The sequence below is a fragment of the Octopus sinensis genome, linkage group LG27, assembly GCF_006345805.1.
Source record: "Octopus sinensis linkage group LG27, ASM634580v1, whole genome shotgun sequence".
NCBI lineage: Eukaryota > Metazoa > Mollusca > Cephalopoda > Octopoda > Octopodidae > Octopus > Octopus sinensis.
The window spans coordinates 16,817,913-16,826,993 of NC_043023.1; positions in this window are offsets into that span (position 1 = coordinate 16,817,913).

The window sequence follows — 9,081 nt, forward strand, 5'->3', positions numbered from 1 at the left end:
TTTCTGCTGCTCTTAAATAAATCATATTACTCTGCCTCTGGTATTTGAGTATTCTTTTTTCCACCTTGTTTCACATTTATGTGCTTACTCCAGTATATATATATATATATATATATATAATATATATATATATATATATATATATATATATATATATATATATATATATATATATATATATATATATATATTAGAAGGTTTGGAGATGATGTACAGGTATTTTATATTAGAAGAAATGAGGTACTCAGAAATTTGGATGGTTTTATATTTACAGATATTTATTTGCATATTACATGTTTTTATACATCATATATTATATATTAGCGCTTTCGTCCATTCTGGTGGAGTTAAAGCAGCAGAAATATAACAAAAGCTGTTACTTGGAGTTTCACATTCCTGTCTGACGAACAGGAACGTGAAACTCCGAGTAACAGCTTTTGTTATATTTCTGCTGCTCTTAAATAAATCATATTACTCTGCCTCTGGTATTTGAGTATTCTTTTTTCCACCTTGTTTCACATTTATGTGCTTACTCCAGTATATATATATATATATATATATATATATATATATATATATTATATTAAATTAGAGACAAAACCACTATTAGGCAAATCATACAATGAAAAACTTAAGCCAATACATAAGATTATTTAATTTCATCATCATCATCATCGTTTAACGTTCACTTTCCATGCTAGCATGGGTTGGACGGTTCAACTGGGGTCTGGCAAGCCCGAAGGCTGCACCAGGCCAGTCAGATCTGGCAGTGTTTCTACAGCTGGATGCCCTTCCTAACGCCAACCACTCCGAGAGTGTAGTGGGTGATTTTATGTGCCACCGACACAGGTGCCAGACGAGGCTGGCAGACGGCCACGCTCGGATGGTGTTTTTTATGTGCCACCGACACAGGTGCCAGACGAGGCTGGCAGACGGCCACGCTCGGATGGTGTTTTTTATGTGCCACCGACACAGGTGCCAGACGAGGCTGGCGAACGGCCACGCTCGGATGGTGTTTTTTATGTGCCACCGACACAGGTGCCAGACGAGGCTGGCGAACGGCCACGCTCGGATGGTGTTTTTTATGTGCCACCGACACAGGTGCCAGACGAGGCTGGCAGACGGCCACGCTTGGATGGTGTTTTTTATGTGCCACCGACACAGGTGCCAGACGAGGCTGGCAGACGGCCACGCTCGGATGGTGTTTTTTATGTGCCACCGACACAGGTGCCAGACGAGGCTGGCGAACGGCCATGCTCGGATGGTGTTTCTTATGTGCCACCGACACAGGTGCCAGACGAGGCTGGCAGACGGCCACGCTCGGATGGTGTTTTTTATGTGCCACCGACACAGGTGCCAGACGAGGTTGGCGAACGGCCACGCTCGGATGGTGTTTTTTATGTGCCACCGACACAGGTGCCAGACGAGGCTGGCAAACGGCCACGCTCGGATGGTGTTTTTTATGTGCCACCGACACAGGTGCCAGACGAGGCTGGCGAACGGCCACGCTCGGATGGTGTTTTTTATGTGCCACCGACACAGGTGCCAGACGAGGCTGGCAGACGGCCACGCTCGGATGGTGTTTTTTATGTGCCACCGACACAGGTGCCAGACGAGGCTGGCGAACGGCCACGCTCGGATGGTTTTTTTATGTGCCACCGACACAGGTGCCAGACGAGGCTGGCGAACGGCCACGCTCGGATGGTGTTTTTTATGTGCCACCGACACAGGTGCCAGACGAGGCTGGCAGACGGCCACGCTCGGATGGTGTTTTTTATGTGCCACCGACACAGGTGCCAGACGAGGCTGGCAGACGGCCACGCTCGGATGGTGTTTTTTATGTGCCACCGACACAGGTGCCAGACGAGGCTGGCAGACGGCCACACTCGGATGGTGTTTTTTATGTGCCACCGACACAGGTGCCAGACGAGGCTGGCAGACGGCCACGCTCGGATGGTGTTTTCTTTTATGTCTTATTTAATTTATATTATTATAATATATAAAAATTACCAAAAAGGCGCAGGAGTGGCTGTGTGGTGAGTAGCTTGCTTACCAACCACATGGTTCCGGGTTCAGTCCCACTGCATGGCACCTTGGGCAAGTGTCTTCTACTATAGCCTCGGGTCGACCAATGCCTTGTGAGTAAATTTGGTAGACGGAAACTGAAAGGAGCCCGTCGTATATATATATATGTGTGTCTGTGTTTGTCCCCCTAGCATTGCTTGACAACCGATGCTGGTGTGTTTATGTCACCGTCACTTAGCGGTTCGGCAAAAGAGACTGACAGAATAAGTACTAGGCTTACAAAGAATAAGTCCCAGGAAGGATTTGCTCGACTAAAGGCGGTGCTCCAGCATGGCTGCAGTCAAAGGACTGAAACAAGTAAAAGAGTAGAGTAACCAACCAGAGGGTTAACTCCCTAACCCGGACCCAAAACTCATTCGATCATCATTTATATTTTTAACCCTCATTCACAATGTATGTAAGAAGCGAGTTTGTACCCTGAATGTCCCTTGTCTGTCCTTGTAATGTCCCCCCAATGTAAAACCTTTACAGGTTAATAAAGAAATATCTCAAACATTCTTGAAGCTTCTGGTTGATGTGGAAGTCACTGACTTCTGGTTCATCCCACATATAAAGGAGTACATTCCTAAACTTGCGCTACTCAGGGTCTGCCGATTCTTCGACTAGCATTGAGTCAGGCCTCCCGCTACACACCCACATGTATGTACGTTTATCTCACTTTTGTGAAGACCCCTACTTGTGAAGACCTCTACTTTTGAAGACCCCTACTTGTGAAGACCTCTACTTTTGAAGACCCCCTACTTGTGAAGACCTCTACTTGTGAAGACTCCTACTTGTGAAGACCCCTACTTGTGAAGACCCCCTACTTGTGAAGACCCCTACTTGTGAAGACCCCCTACTTGTGAAGACCTCTACTTGTGAAGACTCCTACTTGTGAAGACCCCTACTTGTGAAGACCCCCCTACTTGTGAAGACTTCTACTTTTGAAGACCCCTACTTGTGAAGACCCCCTACTTGTGAAGACCTCTACTTGTGAAGACCCCTACTTGTGAAGACCCCTACTTGTGAAGACCCATACTTGTGAAGACCTCTACTTTTGAAGACCTGTTGAGGCAAGTGAATATGGAAATGAAAATCAAAATCAAAATCGATCAACATCAATGGAAATTGTAGCTGTGATACCAGTGCCGATGGCACATAAGGGAACCATCCGAACGTGGCCGTTGCCAGCATCGCTCCGACTGGCCTCCGTGCCGGTGGCACGTAAAATGCACCATCCGATTGTGGCCATTGCCAGACTCTTCTGGCACCTGTGCAGGTGGCACATAAAAAGCACTGACTACACTCTCGGAGTGGTTGGCGTTAGGAAGGGCATCCAGCTGTAGAAACACTGCTGTAAGACCTTCTATTTATGAATCTTCTGAAATCTTTACACCCTTAGATTTTTATCTCACTCTGTTAATTTATATATAAGGTGTGGCACGTAAAAAGCACCATCAGATCGTGGCCATTTGTCAGCCTCGTCTGGTACCTGTGTTGGTGGCACATAAAAAGCACCCACTACACTCTCGGAGTGGTTGGCGTTAGGAAGGGCATCCAGCTGTAGAAACACTGCCAGATCAGACTGGGGCCTGGTGCAGCCTTCTGGCTTCACAGACCCCGGTCGAACCGTCCAACCCATGCTAGCATGGAAAGCGGACGTTAAACGATGATGATGATGATGATGATGAGAGAGGATTGTAAAAAAGAATATGGCCATGTAATGTTACAAGCTTCTCCTTCATTTAACCGTTTGAGGATCAGAATGGAAATCGATCAATGGAAATTGCAGATGTGTTACCAGTGCCGGTGGCATGTCGAAACTCTACTTGTGAAGACCCGTTGAGGCAAGTGAGGATCAGAATGGAAATCGATCAATGGAAATTGCAGATGTGTTACCAGTGCCGGTGACATGTAAGGGAACCTTCCGTTTCGCGACCGTTGCCAGTACCGCCCCGTTTCGTGTCCGTTGCCAGCCTCGCCTGGCCCTCGTGCCGGTGGCACATAAAAAGCACCATCCGTTCGTGGCCGTTTGCCAGCTCTGTCTGGCACCTGTGCGGGTGGCACGTAAAAAGCACCCACTACACTCACGGAGTGTTGGCGTTAGGAAGGGCATCCAGCTGTAGAAACATTGCCAGATTAGACTGGAGCCTGGTGCAGCCTTCTGGCTTCACAGACCCCAGTCGAACCGTCTAACCCATGCTAGCATGGAAAGCGGACGCTAAATGATGATGATGATGATATATATATATATCGATGGCACGTAAAAAGCACCTACTACACTCACGGAGTGGTTGGCGTTAGGAAGGGCATCCAGCTGTAGAAACACTGCCAGATCAGACTGGGCCTGGTGCAGCCTTCTGGCTTCACAGACCCCAGTCGAACCGTCCAACCCATGCTAGCATGGAAAGCGGACGTTAAACGATGATGATGATGAGAGAGGATTGTAAAAAAGAATATGGCCATGTAATGTTACAAGCTTCTCCTTCATTTAACCATTTGTGTTAATGCATTACCTCCAGCAATAAGCATATTATGTCTTATTACATCTCGTGAATTCCTATTTTCCAGCTGTCAACTCCCTGCCAGATCAGACTGGGGCCTGGTGCAGCCTCCTGGCTTCCCAGACCCCAGATGCCAGCAGGGAAAACGGACATTAAATGATGATAAGGATGAAACCCGACTAGTAGTAAGAGCATAGCCAGGTGTGTGTGGGCATGAGTCAGGGAAAGCATTATAAGTTACGATCCTCCAGGATCCATACGGGCCCAACCCTCACGAGCAAGAGAATGCCATGGCAAAACTGTGCTATGGTGTGACAACTAAAATAGCTTTCCTGACTTGCTACAATATTAAATACTGGCAGAATCTCCAAGATGCCAGATTAATTGCTTAACAGCCTTTCGTTCGTAAATAGCCACCTCAGGGGATTAGGTTGGTGAAAACTTGTGAGTGGATTTGGTAAATGACACACATTCAATGAAATTTTTTCTATTCTGGGTAAAAGGATTGAAATTTTGGTGGAGGTGGCCATTTGCTTACATTGAACCCCAGTACACAGCTGGTACTTAATTTATCGACCCCGAAAGAATGAAAGGCAAAGTCAACCTCGCCGAGATTTGAACTCAGAGCGTAGCGGCAAACGAAATACCTATTTCTTTACTACCCACAAGAGGTTAAACACAGAGGGGAAAACAAGGACAGACAGACGGATTAAGTCGATTATATCGCCCCCAGTGTGTAACTGGTACTTAATTTATCGACCCCTAAAGGATGAAAGGCAAAGTCGAGCTTGGCGGAATTTGAACTCAGAACGTAATGGCAGACGAAATATGTATTTCTTTCCTACCCAAAAGGGGCTAAACACAGAGATGACAAACAGATTAAGTAGATTACATCGAGCCCAGTGCGTAACTGGTACTTAATTTATCGACCCCTAAAGGATGAAAGGCAAAGTCGAGCTTGGCGGAATTTGAACTCAGAACGTAACGGCAGACGAAATACGTATTTCTTTCCTACCCAAAAGGGGCTAAACACAGAGATGACAAACAGATTAAGTAGATTACATCGACCCCAGTGCGTAACTGGTACTTAATTTATCGACCCCTAAAGGATGAAAGGCAAAGTCGAGCTTGGCGGAATTTGAACTCAGAACGTAACGGCAGACGAAATACGTATTTCTTTCCTACCCAAAAGGGGCTAAACACAGAGATGACAAACAGATTACGTAGATTACATCGACCCCAGTGCGTAACTGGTACTTAATTTATCGACCCCTAAAGGATGAAAGGCAAAGTCGAGCTTGGCGGAATTTGAACTCAGAACGTAACGGCAGACGAAATACGTATTTCTTTCCTACCAAAAGGGGCTAAACACAGAGATGACAAACAGATTAAGTAGATTACATCGACCCCAGTGCGTAACTGGTACTTAATTTATCGACCCCTAAAGGATGAAAGGCAAAGTCGAGCTTGGCGGAATTTGAACTCAGAACGTAACGGCAGACGAAATACGTATTTCTTTCCTACCCAAAAGGGGCTAAACACAGAGATGACAAACAGATTACGTAGATTACATCGACCCCAGTGCGTAACTGGTACTTAATTTATCGACCCCAAAAGGATGAAAGGCAAAGTCGAACTTGGCGGAATTTGAACTCAGAACGTAACGGCAGAAGAATTACCATTAAGCATTTTACCCGATGTGCTTAGGTTTCTGCCAGTTACCTGCTTGACACATTCAAAGTATTGGTTCTAAAATAGCAGACAGCAGAAATATTTGTATATTTATTCAGAATACGTTGGAGGAAGATGAGAGGCAAAATATGTCAGTTGCAAGTCAAAAAGAAAAAAAAATTTCTCTTTGCTATAAATACTTGATTCCTCATTATTTAACATTTGTTTTCCATTCAGGCAGAGACAAAGGACCCTGTTGTACTCCTTTATTTTGAACTTCTGAACTTGCCTCAAAAGACAAGAGAACCTCGTCACAAATGACAAGAAGAAAAATTTTCAAAGATTAACATTCACAAAAATTCAGAAATTTTCTGCCCCGAAGTTGCGAAAATTACTGTTTGTCAAGAGACAAGAGTTCAAATCACCGTATAGACACACAATACCAATAATAAAAAACACATAGATGGAGTTCAGAGATATGTTAGTTGCTGTTGTGCATGTCAAAGGACAAGCGCTTCACCTTGCTAAGAATACTTCCGACATCGTTTAATGTTGTTTTCCATTCAGGCAGAGACAAAGGACCCTGTCGTAATCCTTTATTTTGAACTTGTCTCAAAAGACAAGAGAACCTCGTCACAAATGACAAGAGGAAAAATTTTCAAAGATTAACATTTCACAAAAATTCAGAAATTTTCTGCCCCGAAGTTGCGAAAATTACTGTTTGTCAAGAGACAAGAGTTCAAATCACCGTATAGACACACAATACCAATAATAAAAAACACATAGATGGAGTTCAGAGATATGTTAGTTGCTGTTGTGCATGTCAAAGGACAAGCGCTTCACCTTGCTAAGAATACTTCCGACATCGTTTAATGTTTGTTTTCCATTCAGGCAGAGACAAAGACCCTGTCGTACTCCTTTATCTTGAACTTGTCTCAAAAGACAAGAGAACCTCGTCACAAATGACAAGAGGAAAAATTTTCAAAGATTAACATTTCACAAAAATTCAGAAGAATACTTCCTACATCTTTTAATGTTTGTTTTCCATTCAGGCATATGTTGGATGCTTCAACCGGAGCTGACAAAGCCATGAGCTGCACCAGTTTCCCTTGTCTGATTTGGCTTTTCTACAGCAGAATGCATTTCCTAATGTCAACCCTTTTACAAAACCGTCAGGGCCCCCAAGGACCTTGCAAGACAAAATAGCTCAAAACTGGCAGGGAGGAAGGTAGTATTGAAGGAACGTCACTTTGTGCCAGTTGACAGGTTTAAGGGAGAAAGGGAACAGGGTCCAGATATAGAGCAAAAAAAAACAAGGACAAAATAAATATTTTATTCATTATTCTTTATTAAGAAATTCCTATAACTGATGAAAGGAAAAAGCCTGTGTTTTAGCAGACCAATTAGTGTTAATTATCGTTATGACTTAATAAATTTTGACATTGAGACAGAAACATGTCTCTGTGAATAGCCACATGTTTGTGCATGTGGCTTTTTCGAGAGAATCATTTGCCACACATGTCACACGGACATGGTTACTCTCATGTAGGGATTCGTTCATGTAGAGTTAAGTTAGGTCTATGAGAGAATGCTTTAACACAGACACGACCATTACATAGGTTGTGTCTGGGATGAACATTTCCGTGTGTAGTTACAACACCATTTGCAAAAAATGAATTACAACAACTAATGCAAGATTATGGTTTCCCCCCTGTATGTGTATGCGTGTGTCTGTTCAACTGATACCTTTGAGAAAATGATTTACCACAGATCTCACAATGATAAGGTTTCTCACCAGTATGAAGGCGATTGTGAGAAACCAATTGACTATTACTAGCGAATGATTTACCACAGATATCACAGCGATATGGTCTCTCTCCTGTATGAGTAAGACTGTGCCTAGTCAAGTTGCTACTTACAGAGAATGATTTACCACAGATATCACAATGATAAGGTTTGTCTCCTGTATGTGTACGTTTGTGCCTACTCAAGTGGTTACTTAGAGAGAATGATTTACCACAGATATCACAGTGATATGGTTTTTCTCCTGTATGTGTAGGCTTGTGATCAGTCAAGTTATTGCTGTGAGAGAATGATTTACCACAGATATCACACTGATAAGGTTTCTCTCCTGTATGTGTACGCTTGTGAGAAACCAATTCACTATTACAAGAGAATGATTTACCACAGATATCACAATGGTATGGCTTCTCTCCTGTATGAATACGTTTGTGTCTTTGTAAGGCACTACTTACAGAGAATGATTTACCACAGATATCACAGTGATAAGGTTTCTCTCCTGTATGAAGGCGATTGTGAGTAACCAATTGACCATTACGAGAGAATGATTTACCACAGATTTCACATTGATATGGCTTCTCTCCTGTATGAATGCGATTGTGATCAACCAAATGACTTTTACAAGAGAATGATTTACCACAGATATCACACTGATATGGCTTTTCACCAATATGAATCTTCTTATGGTTAGTTAAAGCTTTACGTTCACAGAATGATTCACCACAGATATCACAATGATAAGTTTTCTCACCAGTATGTGAAGGCTTGTGATTAGTCAAGTGATGACTTTGAGAGAATGATTTACCACAGATATCACAGTGATATGGTTTCTCTCCTGTATGTGTACGTACGTGATCAGTCAAGTGATGACTTTGAGAGAATGATTTACCACAGATCTCACAATCATATGGCTTCTCTCCGGTATGTGTATGTTTATGAACAGTCAAGCTATTCCTTTGAGAGAATGATTTACCACAGATATCACAATGATAAGGTTTCTCTCCTGTATGTGTACGTATGTGATCAGTTAAGATATTGCTTA